Raw genomic sequence first — 12,198 nt, forward strand, 5'->3', positions numbered from 1 at the left:
CCCTATATCTATTCTCATGTTGCATAATTCTTCTTTCTCTCTTTTGTTCAGCTTCATTATTTTCCAATTTTCTATCTTCTGTATCACTGCTTTGTTCCTCTGCTTCTTAAATCCTTGTGGTCACATTGCTGCTGTGTTTGGCTACTCTGTTCCTGGGGTCATTTGTCTGCAGAGTTTCTCCTTGCCTGCAGTGGGCAGTATTTGGACCTTAGCCAGAGTTTGGCAAGTTTTAACTAGGTGTACTCTGGTCTGCTTGTTAAGTGAGATCTGATGCTACTTTCACTAGAACTGATGTCCCGCAGAACTCTCTCTCTGGGAGATATAGTGCATGCTACAGTTTCTCCTGTTCTTCTGGGAAAGGGACCCACTGCCCTGAGACTTAGGCATACTTGCCTGAAAACAGCAGTATCAGCAAAGTGTAGGGGTGCAGACTTGATGTAAGCAGGTTAGGCTGCCAGTGTAGGCTCTGTGCCATTTACTGAACCTGGTTCATGCTGAGGGGCAGGGGATGAAAATGGTGCCAGCAAGCTCCTTTGTCCCCAGAGAGTGATCTCTGTGGCTACTGCTCTCAGATACACACTTCCAGAGGAGCAAATAATCTGCCCTTATATGACCCAATCATTTTGTAGATATCTGTTTTTAAGCTGTCTCCCAAGTTGCTTGTCTGCCTGGAGCAGTGCAGTGTACTTTGGGCTCTATCCCAGCCAAGGCTGCTGCCGTTTAAAACTCCAAACTTCAGGGACATGCTGTGGCAGAGGCCTGCACTGACCTTCTAGGGGAGGGTCTTGCTGTACTGAGATGAATGCGGGTTTGACAGAGAAAGGCAGTTTCATCAGAATGCAGGGGCATAGGATTTGAAGCAATCAGACTAAACAACCAGTGTCAGGGTGAGAAGCCTTCAGCAGGTGTCTCTGTTGCCTATGCTGAGTGGCAGGGGAATGAAGTAACTCCCCCTGGCTCTTTTGTCCCTGGAGAGGCATCTCAGGGAACACCACCTTTCACAGACATTCTCCAAGTGGAGGGAACAGTCTCTCCCCAGTGCACCTTAGGATCCTCCTTTCACACCATGTGCCACAGGGTTTTTTGCCTACCTTCTCTCCAGTGCCCTCAGTTCTATCTCCCAGCCAAGGCCATAGACCTTTAAAACTCCAGTATTTGAGCCCTGCTGGTTGCAAAAACTTAGAAAAATCAGACCCTCTTATTTTCCCAGTGAATGGCTTTAGAGAAGCCTTCCCCTTGTGTGTTTTCCTTTGTGCTCCTCTCTTTCTCTCTTGCCTTTCTCTGCAACCAGGGCTCCCTCCCCTCCACAGCAGCTGCAATTCCATTTCTCCTCCAAACCACATCTTTGCACATCTTGCCTTCTTTGATATGGCCTCTTCTCTCCCTCTAGTTGTGGAGTTTGTTCTGTTAGTCCTCAGGTCAATTTCTTGGGTATTTAGAGTGATTTGATAGTTACCTACTTGTATTCAAGGGATAAGATGAGCCTAGGTTCCTCCTACTATGCTGCTATCTTAGCTCTTCTGTATATGTTTGATCCCACAGGAAATAGTAGATGAATAAATCATTGCTACCCTACTGAAATTCTCTATGTAGTGTCAGGGTCTAAACTAATTGAAGTATAAAGCAGACATCTAAATGTGCATCTCTTTTAAGCCCTGGGTGCATATAGTCAACTGTCTATTCAAAATCTCTACTTGATGGGATGAGCACTGGGTGTTATTCTATATGTTGGCAAATTGAACACCAATAAAAAATAAAATAAAAGAAAACTCTACTTGGATATCTAGCAGAAATCTCAAAATTAACGTTCAAAAACAAATTTGCTCACCCACCCTTTGCACTTATTTTCTTTAGTGAGCCCCATCTTAATAAATGGTACTTCTCTCTGCCAAATTTTAGATACTTGGTAGTTACCTTTGATTCCTTTTCCTCCCTTACCTCATCTCCAATCACTCTCTGAGTGCTCTTAGTTCTACCTCCAAAATAGTATCTTCCCATTTGTCTCCTACTCTAGTTCCAGCAGCCTAGCCCAGACCATTATCGTCTACTGCCACTACTGTATTCTAAATTCTCATAATTGGACACTGCCTAACTCAGCACCCTGCATTCCTTCTTAGCCCACTAATATTATTTCTCTATACAAGGGCACAATGATCTTTTAAAGATGAAAGTATGATCACATCAATTCCCTGCTTAAAATTTTCAGTGGCTTCCCACTTGGCAAACAGTGTGCTCAATTAAGGGTATAATTTAAGAGCTATGGCACTCTAGCCCCAACTTAGTCCAAGTAAACATCATCTCTCTCACCTAGATTAACATTTCTTTTGCATATAACCTTACTTACCTCCTATTTATTATCCATATGATAGAATTATTTTTCTAAAATACAAATTTGAATATATATCTCTTTCTCCTTTATTCTAAACTCTTCCCATGGCCTTTTGGAAAAAGTTCAAAATCTTTAATATTGACCACAAGGTCCTTTATGATCATGCTCCTGCCCATTTCTCCAGCATCATTCCATGCCACCATAATCATTGATCATTATCCTTCAGTTATATTGTCCTAATGTTTCTTGAAGCCAAGCTAACTCCTTTTCAGTACCTTCATATATATTTTTCTCTCTGTCTTGAACAGGACCCCATCCACTTTACCTGGCTAAAGACTATTCATCTTTTGGGTCTTATTTTAAGTCCTACTTTCAAAGAGAGATCTTCCCTGATCCTGTAGACTAAGTATTAGTTATATGCATCAAACTCTATACATTTTCTTTATAGAACTATTACAGTTTTAATTATGTAGCTCTTTGTGGATTATTTATTTAATATGAGCATTTCTAAAATCTATGAGTTTAGAGACCATAGGCATATTGTAAGGTCACCAGCACTATCTAGGACGATGCTGGGCAATAGTAAGCACTCAATAAATATAGGATGAATAAACATGCCACAAGAATAAAAGAGAAAAATAAATTATTTCCATCTAGGAGGATCTGGAAAATCAGGAATTAAAGGAAATATGTGTTTAAAGCCAAAGAGTTAGGAAAGTTCTTGTAATATTTGAAGAATAGTAAGCTACCTTTTGTAACTAAAGCATAAGGATTTCAGTGATATATGGAGTGACTGAATCAGAATATTTTTTAGGGAAGGAACTAGAATTGGCAGTGTGTAAGATATACAAGACATAGAAAAGAGTACGAATATGTATACAAGTAGGACATACTTGGTGCATAGCATTTGCATAACAAGCTATATTATGCATAGGGCCCTCCTAAAAGGTTACAATTATGTGTGTGTAATGTCACTCTGATACATATTATTTCATTTCAAATTTTTCATTGAAATTTTTGTTAAATATGGTTGTAGGTCCTCCCATTATGCCCTCATGATATTATAATTCTTAATACTAACAATTCTAACAATATGAAATTACATTAGCCTGACATATTTACCTTTTTGAAGTATGTTCACATATATTACCTTATTTGATTTTGACCAAAACTCATAAACTAGAGACAGCTTTTCTCATTTTATCAAAGTGAAAACTGGACTCACAGAGGCTAAAAGACCATCCTAAGTTTATATAACTAGTATATGCAAGATGGAGCATTAGATCTTTTTTCCTAAGTCCAAGGTCATTCTCAATTCAGCACATATCCATGCATTTCAGCACTAATTTAACTGTAATTACTTTTTATAACTAATGCTTTTTATAAGGACTTCTTTAACAAGTTCTTATAACTTTGAAGTAACAACAAGGTTAGCATTTGCTACTTTCAAGTTGCTCTTTTGAAATATTTCCACAATTTATAAGGCCTGAAAAAAGGTTGAACAAATGATTATATAGATAAATGGATTACAAATGTAATATTCATTAAAGTTCAATGTTAGTTATTTATTAAAAATAACACCTATAGGGACGCCTGGGTGGCTAAGTGGTTGAGCATCTGCCTTCGGCTCAGGGTATGATCACCGGGGTCCTGGGATTGAGTCCCATTTTGGGCTCCCCACAGGGAGCCTGCTTCTCCCTCTGCCTATGTCTCTGTTTCTCTCTGTGTGTCTCTCATGAATAAATAAGTAAAATATTTTAAAAACCCTATTATTTTAGACCTTTTAAAAAATCTAGGGGCTATTTTAAAAGAGAAAGAATGAGTATCTATGTAAAAGAATTGCATTGGGTTGGTAGAACAGGGATCATCTCATTATCTTTAGAAGCTGAAGAAAGGATGGAAACGAGTAGAGATGCAAAAAGATGGAAATGCAAATATGATTCAACATCTTTTGAGAAAGATGATACAGCGTGTGTATTGTTTAGAGTAATTTTGTTCAGAATGTCTTTTTAAGATTCATTTTTAGAGCAATTTTAGTTTTACAACAAAATTGAGAGGGAGGTACAGAGATTTCACATATACTCTCTGCCTTCCATACCTGCATAGCCTCCCCCATTATCCACATCACTCACCAGGATGTTTTTTAATTTTTTCTGGAGGATGAGCCTATACTGACACATCATAATTATCCAAAGTCTATAGTTTACCTTAGAGTTTTCTTCAGATGTTTATGGGTTTGGACAAATGTATAATGACACATCCACTATTATAGTATCATACAGAGTATTTTCACTGCCTTAAAAATCATCTGTGCTCTGCCCTTTCATCTCCCCACCACTAGAAACCACTGATATTTCTATTGCCTCCATAGTTTTACCTTTTTCAGAATGTCATATAGTTACAGTTATACAGTATATAGCCTCTTCAGATTGGCTTATTTTCCTTAGTACTATGCATTTAAGTGTCCTTCATGTCTTTTCATGCCTTGATAGCTTATTTCTTTTTAGTGCTGAGTAGTATTCCAATGTCTCAATGTACCACACTTTATTTATCCATTCACATACTGAAGGACATCTTTGTTGCTTCCAAGTTTTGCCAGTTATAAATAAAGCTGTTATAAACATCTGTGTGCAGTTATCTGTGCAGACATAAGTTTTCAACTTTTTAAATATATATGCCAAGGAGCACAGTTGTTAAATCATATAGTAATAGTATATTTAGTTTTGTAAGAAACTGCCAAACTGTCTTCCTAACTGGCTATACCATTTTACTGTTCCACCAGCATTGTATGTGAGTTCTTGTTGCTCCATATCCTTGCCAATGTTTGGTGTTGGTGTTTTAGATTTGGGCATTCTAATAGATGTGTAATGTTATCTCATCGCTGTTTTAATTTACATTTCTCTGATGGCATATGTTGTTGAACATCTTTTTGTAAGCTTATTTGGCTTTTTTTTATATAGTGTCTTTTTAACACAGAAGGAAGTCTTAAAAATATTTTCCAATTACCATAATATAAGGGTTATAATGTAAAACTTCTGCTCTGATACTTTTAACATTAGAGTATAGTATAGATAGCATATTGAATATTCTTTTTTTAATAATAAATTTATTTTTATTGGTGTTCAATTTGCCAACATACAGAATAACACCCAGTGCTCATCCCGTCAAGTGCCCCCCTCAGTGCCCGTCACCCATTCACCCCCACCCCCCGCCCTCCTCCCCTTCCACCACCCCTAGTGCGTTTCCCAGAGTTAGGAGTCTTTATGTTCTGTCTCCTTTTCTGATATTTCCTACCCATTTCTTCTCCCTTCCCTTCTATTCCCTCTCACTATTATTTATATTCCCCAAATGAATGAGAACATATGATGTTTGGCCTTTTCCGATTGACTTATTTCACTCAGCATAATACCCTCCAGTTCTATCCACGTTGAAGCAAATGGTGGGTATTTGTCATTTCTAATGTCTGAGTAATATTCCATTGTATACATAAACCACATCTTCTTTATCCATTCATCTTTCGATGGACACCGAGGCTCCTTCCACAGTTTGGCTATTGTGGACATTGCTGCTATAAACATCAGGGTGCAGGTGTCCCGGCGTTTCATTGCATCTGTATCTTTGGGATAAATCCCCAACAGTGCAATTGCTGGGTTGTAGGGCAGGTCTATTTTTAACTCTTTGAGGAACCTCCACATAGTTTTCCAGAGTGGCTGCACCAGTTCACATTCCCACCAACAGTGTAAGAGGGTTCCCTTTTCTCCGCATCCTCTCCAACATTTGTGGTTTCCTGCCTTGTTAATTTTCCCCATTCTGACTGGTGTGAGGTGGTATCTCATTGTGGTTTTGATTTGTATTTCCCTGATGGCAAGTGATGCAGAGCATTTTCTCATGTGCGTGTTGGCCATGTCTATGTCTTCCTCTGTGAGATGAAACAGAATAGAGAATCCAGAAGTGGACCCTGAACTTTATGGGCAACTAATATTCAATAAAGGAGGAAAGACTATCCACTGGAAGAAAGACAGCCTCTTCAATAAATGGTACTGGGAAAATTGGACATCCACATGCAGAAGAATGAAACTAGACCACTCTCTTTCACCATACACAAAGATAAACTCAAAATGGATGAAAGAGCTAAATGTGGGGATCCCTGGGTGGCCCAGTGGTTTAGCGCCTGCCTTTGGCCCAGGGCGCGATCCTGGAGACCCGGGATCGAGTCCCACGTCGGGCTCCCAGTGCATGGAGCCTGCTTCTCCCTCTGCCTGTATCTCTGCCTCTCTCTCTCTCTCTCTCTCTCTCTCTCTCTTTCTCTGTGTGACTATCATAAATAAATAAAAAAATTAAAAAAAAGAAAAGAAAGAGCTAAATGTGAGACAAGATTCCATCAAAATCCTAGAGGAGAACACAGGCAACACCCTTTTTGAACTTGGCCACAGTAACTTCTTGCAAGATACATCCACGAAGGCAAAAGAAACAAAAGCAAAAATGAACTATTGGGACTTTATTGAGATAAGAAGCTTTTGCACAGCAAAGGAAACAGTCAACAAAACTAAAAGACAACCTACAGAATGGGAGAAGATATTTGCAAATGACGTATCAGATAAAGGGCTAGTTTCCAAGATCTATAAAGAACTTATTAAACTCAACAGCAAAGAAATAAACAATCCAGTCCTGAAATGGGCAAAAGACATGAGCATATTGAATATTCTTAAGCATTCTTTACAAATTTATTGTTTATATTTTCAAAATTCCAAGTTTCTTATTGTTTTAAAGATTTTATTTATTTATGAGAGACATGGAGAGAGAGGCAGAGATATAGGCAAAGGGAGAAGCATGCTCCCCACAGGAGCCTGATGTGGGACTCCATCCCTGGACCCGAGATCATGCCCTGAGCTGAGGACAGACACTCAACTGCTGAGCCACCCAGGCATCCCCCAAGTGTCTTATAAAATCAGTAAAGTGGTGTTAGAATTTCCAGGTGACATTAAGAAAAATGAAAAGCCACAGTAAGATAAGCCACTTGCAGAATTAACCAGTGAGATTGCTTGTTAGTAGGTAATTTGATTCAGAAACACCAGAAGCTTTGGTTGAGTTTCAGGGAAGCATGAATAGAATGTGATGATAAATTAGAAAGGTAAAATCTAATCATTTAACAGAAGACTGAATTACCAGAAAAAATTACTATATTAGGAAAAATTGGAGAGCTAGCTGTGAGTTTCCAGCAATGTCTAGGAAAGGAAATTTCCTAATTATCAAATTGGAATAGTCTAGTCCCTGACCCAATGGTGGAGATGGGTAGGCAGATCAAATTAAATCTTGAAGCAGTAGTCATTGAGAATATCTACTGACTACTTTTCTAATGATTCCTGGCTCACCGTGGTAATTTATTATTATAATTTTTATATGTGTATTATCTGATAAATTCAGAATATGCTGGTTATCAAACTGAATATCCCTGTGTTTACAGTATTTCCCATTATAAACTAATAGTTGGGCATTCTGTTTTATATGTTGTCTTGTAACTGCAGTTTGAATTAACCTCCCCAATCCAGTACTGCTAGAACACTGATCAAGTACTAAATAGTATCTACACAAAAGGAAGCAAATATTATGTCTGTGTGGAAGGACACATGGGTGACATCCATTTGTAATCAATAAAACAACTAGGTAGTGATACAGAATATGCCTATTTTTCCTATTTCTACTCTTTATTAAAATTTCCCTTATGGCAATGGTTTTTAGACTTTAATTTATAACATAATAACCTAAGGAAATTGTTAAAATTACAAATTCCTAAATTTCATCCACTGCCAGAGATTTTTGATACACGTAATCCAGGATGGAACATAGGAATCTGCATTAAAAAAAAATCCTATATGATTCTGATCTTGAAGGTTAGTGGACTATACCTTAGCACCACTGTTCTACAGAGAATTTTACTCTCTCTAAATAAGCCTGTGGTGCTTAAAGCATTCTTCACTACTGGGCAAAATTTCATTGGTTTCTATTAGGTTTATGTTAATTGGCTAAATCAATAACATCGGAGCTAGTTCCAGGCTTCTGATTGGTCAGAACTGTGTATGCAAATTACAGCAAGCATTGAGGAAGTAGAAGATAACAGCTTTATGGGGATAACTGATTTGGGGTGGGGCTACGTGAAGACAAAATGGCTGCCAGCTTCACGGTGCCATATGCTCCAAGGTGCAAAACAGAAAATAAAATCCGTTGAGGAGGCCTTTGCTGTTCAGGAACAGAATCAAATAAGTAAGTGTTTATGCCAATGAGTAGCCTAGGGGATATTTTCCCACTACCAGATCTCTCCATTAGTCACCTCAAGTAAAACAACCAATGTAAAAGCGACGTGGTTCCTGTGGAACTCAACATTAGGCCCGTGTCTTTCTCTAAGATCCAGATGATTGCTGCTTCTAAACTCCTATTAGGTAGAAATTTTTGAGTTCCCTCTGGAAATGAGGAACTATTTAATTGAAGATGTGCAGTTGGAAAAATGATTCAGGAGATGGAGGGAGGGGAAAGTTCTTACTTAGGTAATCAGTGAAGAGTGGTATAGGCTAGTGTTGTAACAAGGAAGCAACACAACTAGGGTTTAAATCCATCAGATTCCAAAGTCATTTTACCTCTTTATTAGAATTTTCTAATATTATTATGCATAAGAGTCACCTGAAGTTTGTGTTAAAAATATAAGTCCATGACCCCTGGAATTCTGAAGTCCAGAAATCTATATTGTTAACAAGTATCCTAGATGGCTGTGATACAAATGGTCAGTGTACACTCTGAGAAACATTTTCTCAGAGCAATGGTTCTTGAAGCTTTTAGTTTCAGGATTCCTTTACTTCATTACAAATTACTGAGGACCCCAAAGAGCATTTGCTTATGTGGTAAACAGTAAATAATATCGGATAAATAATAGCTATTGATACTTATGGTATTAAAAATGAAAACTGAGAAGTGTTTAAAATATTTATTAACTCATTGAAAATACCAGTTAATAAGACCATTGCATTTTAACTGGATAACATTTTAGGAAAAGTAATTATATCTTCCAAATTAAAAATATGTAATGAACAGAGTGTATTATTTTATATTTTTAAATCTCTTTAATGCTGACTTAATAATTCTCATATATGTTTCTACATTTAATCTATTGTGACATGATGTTTTGGTTGAAGTATATTAAAGGCCTCATATAAATAACATAGTTGGAAAAATGAGAACCTTGCAGACACCCTGAGAGCATGTTGGAGAACCCCATGGGTCCTGACACCACATTTTGAGTTACAATTTTAGAGTAATATCTGTTTGTTGCTGTCAGGAAGGTTTATGTTGGGCAGTCCATTTTGGTTATAAATGTTGAGAAATATCAAGGAAGGTAGAAAGTTAATGTATTCCAAAGATTATTTTAATTTTGTTAAATTATTTCATAAAATTTACTCATATTTCTTTTATTAATTTACTCTGTCAATTTGAAAGCACTATAGAAATATAAAGTTAGGAGTCCAGATGTTGGAGCAGAATTTTCTTTAAAGAAATTGAGTTTCAGAACAATGATTCCATTGAAGGTAGAGAAATTTCAACAATAGGGAAGAATACATTAGGTGACCAGTTATAAGTAGGAAAAGTGTGATAACAAGGAGCAATCTATAGTTATTTACAGTAGTTATTTACAGTTGATTAAATAATTATAATGGTGAGAAAGTGCTAATAATAACCTTTTATGGAGGATGATTACTTTCCCTGAATAAAAGAACATTTTGTTCTGGTTAGCATACATTTTCAAATTAGATTATTACATTTTTTGTTACTTTTAAGTTTTAGTTCTTTAACCTAAAACTTACCACCAGTTTGGTGCAAGAACTTTTACAAATATTATTTCTTATTTCCTTTTGGTCAATGTGAAAGAACCTGAAAAGGAAACTGGAAAGGAGCAGCTGGAAAAGTGAGAGGAAAATCAAGAGTGTGTGTAATCCTGGAAGCCAATTGAGGTTAAAATGTTTCAAGGAAAAGGGAGAAATCCACTGTCAATTGATGTTGATTGATGAAATTAAGATAAAGAATGAAAATTGATCATTAGATTTCATGACATGGAGGTTATTAGTGACCTGGACAACAAAAGTCCTCATGGAGTGGTTGAAGTAAAACCCCAGATTGGTGTGTATTCAAGAGAGAATAGTAGAAGAGTTGAAAATAATGCATAAACAGTCCTTTCCAGAGGTTTTGATAAAAAAAAAGGCAATAGAGAAAAGAAACAAGATAATGGGAGAAATGGGGTTGAAAAAGGTGATTTTTCCGTTAGTTTTTAAATGGAACACTTAGCATGTTATACACTAATGTCTTCTTGAAAGCTTCACTAGTAAAAAAAAAAAAAAAAAAAGAAAGAAAGCTTCACTAGTGATCACAATACACATGGAATCCTTTCCTTATAGAACTCATAATCTAGTGGAGAAAAATGGTATTAAATTATTGCATAAATAATTAGATAATTATCATTGCAATTAGTATTAAAAGAAACAGTACAAAGTTTTATCAGAGTATAATTGCCAGACCTAGCTTCTTCAAGAAAATCAAGACAAGCTTCTCTAAATAAATGATATTCAAGTTGCACTTAGGGAGAGGAAATAGTAAATGGAAAGGCCCTGGGTAGAGGGAATGTGGCATATCTGAGATATTTAAAAAGGCCATTGATTTTGAGGTACAGAGAGAAGATGAGTGAGACAGAAGGTAAAGAGGAAGAGATAAGCAGTGAGGAGGTTATTTAGATTGGAGGCTATATTCTTACTTAAGGTCTTTGGTTTTTATGCCAAGGGTATTAAGGATCCTTGACTTTATGTGTTGGCCACAACAAAAGTGAACCAGCCAAAATTGAAAAGTTAAAGGTGGAAGAGATAGGAAGCAAAATAGAAAGGTGAAATGCATGTTCACTATTTATACTGCTATAGACAGGACATTAGGCTGAGTCTATTTGTAGTTTCATAATCAGTTATATCTCAATATATTCAATTTATTTGGTTTTCAGCAACTGAAGGATTTTTATCTAACTTATCAAATCATACAGTAAGAAGGTCCAATTTGTTAAGATGCCCAAAATGACCGATCATATCATTCCTTATTTATTATATTCCAATTGTTCTTTTTTCTTTTCTCTTAAAAATTAATATAAAACTTATTGTGAAATTTTCAAAAATGTAGAAAACTCGAAAGACTTTTGCAGTGAATATCGATGTACCCACAACCTAGAGTAAAGAACTTTTGTCATTTTGTTGTATTTGCTTTCTCTGTTTTGCTGTTCAATTTGAATTACAGACCTCATGATGCTTCAGATGCAAATTTTTCAGCATGCATCACCTAAAAATAAGGATATTTTCTTCTATATTATCAATGTTATAATATTTAAGATAACTAAAAATAATTTTCTCATATTTTCTAATATTCACCACTTTTAGATATCCTTCAGTGTCCCCTCAAAATCTTTTTTTAACTGTTTTCCTGGGGAATAATTAAATTATTCATTTTAAGTGTAAGAGTTAATTATTTACTGCAGATTTCTTTAATATCACAATCTAATTTTAGAACATTTCCATCACTCCAAAAAGAAACCTCTTATACCTGTTTTCTAATTGAACCAGGATAATAACAAAGTTCACACAAAATATTTAATTGTGTCTCCTTAAATCATCTTTTTTTTTTTTTTTAGAATATCTTCATTTTGTTCCATGTAATTTCTAGAAAAGACCAGCTGTGTGTTTTATAGACTGGCCCACATTTTGGATTTATCTGTGTGTTTCCTCATTATGTCATTTAACTTGCTCCTTTATTTATTTTTTTAATAAATTTTTATTTATTTATGATAGTCACAG

General features: G+C 36.1%; 1 protein-coding gene across 2 annotated transcripts in view; it reads left to right on the plus strand.

Moving 5' to 3' along the window:
* FAM133A (family with sequence similarity 133 member A) overlaps nucleotides 1-12,198 on the plus strand; it is an 89,617-nt gene that overhangs the window by 41,780 nt on the left and 35,639 nt on the right. Inside the window, exon 1 of one of the 2 annotated variants that reach the window (XM_025431794.3) lies at nucleotides 8,456-8,590. The exons of the other annotated variant lie outside the window; for it this stretch is intronic. The gene's annotated coding sequence lies outside the window, so the exon portion shown is untranslated. Of the gene's footprint in view, nucleotides 1-8,455; nucleotides 8,591-12,198 lie in introns of those variants that run through there. 2 annotated transcript variants of the gene reach the window in all.

Source organism: Canis lupus, chromosome X (genome assembly GCF_003254725.2).
Source record: "Canis lupus dingo isolate Sandy chromosome X, ASM325472v2, whole genome shotgun sequence".
In the NCBI taxonomy this organism is placed as follows: domain Eukaryota; kingdom Metazoa; phylum Chordata; class Mammalia; order Carnivora; family Canidae; genus Canis; species Canis lupus.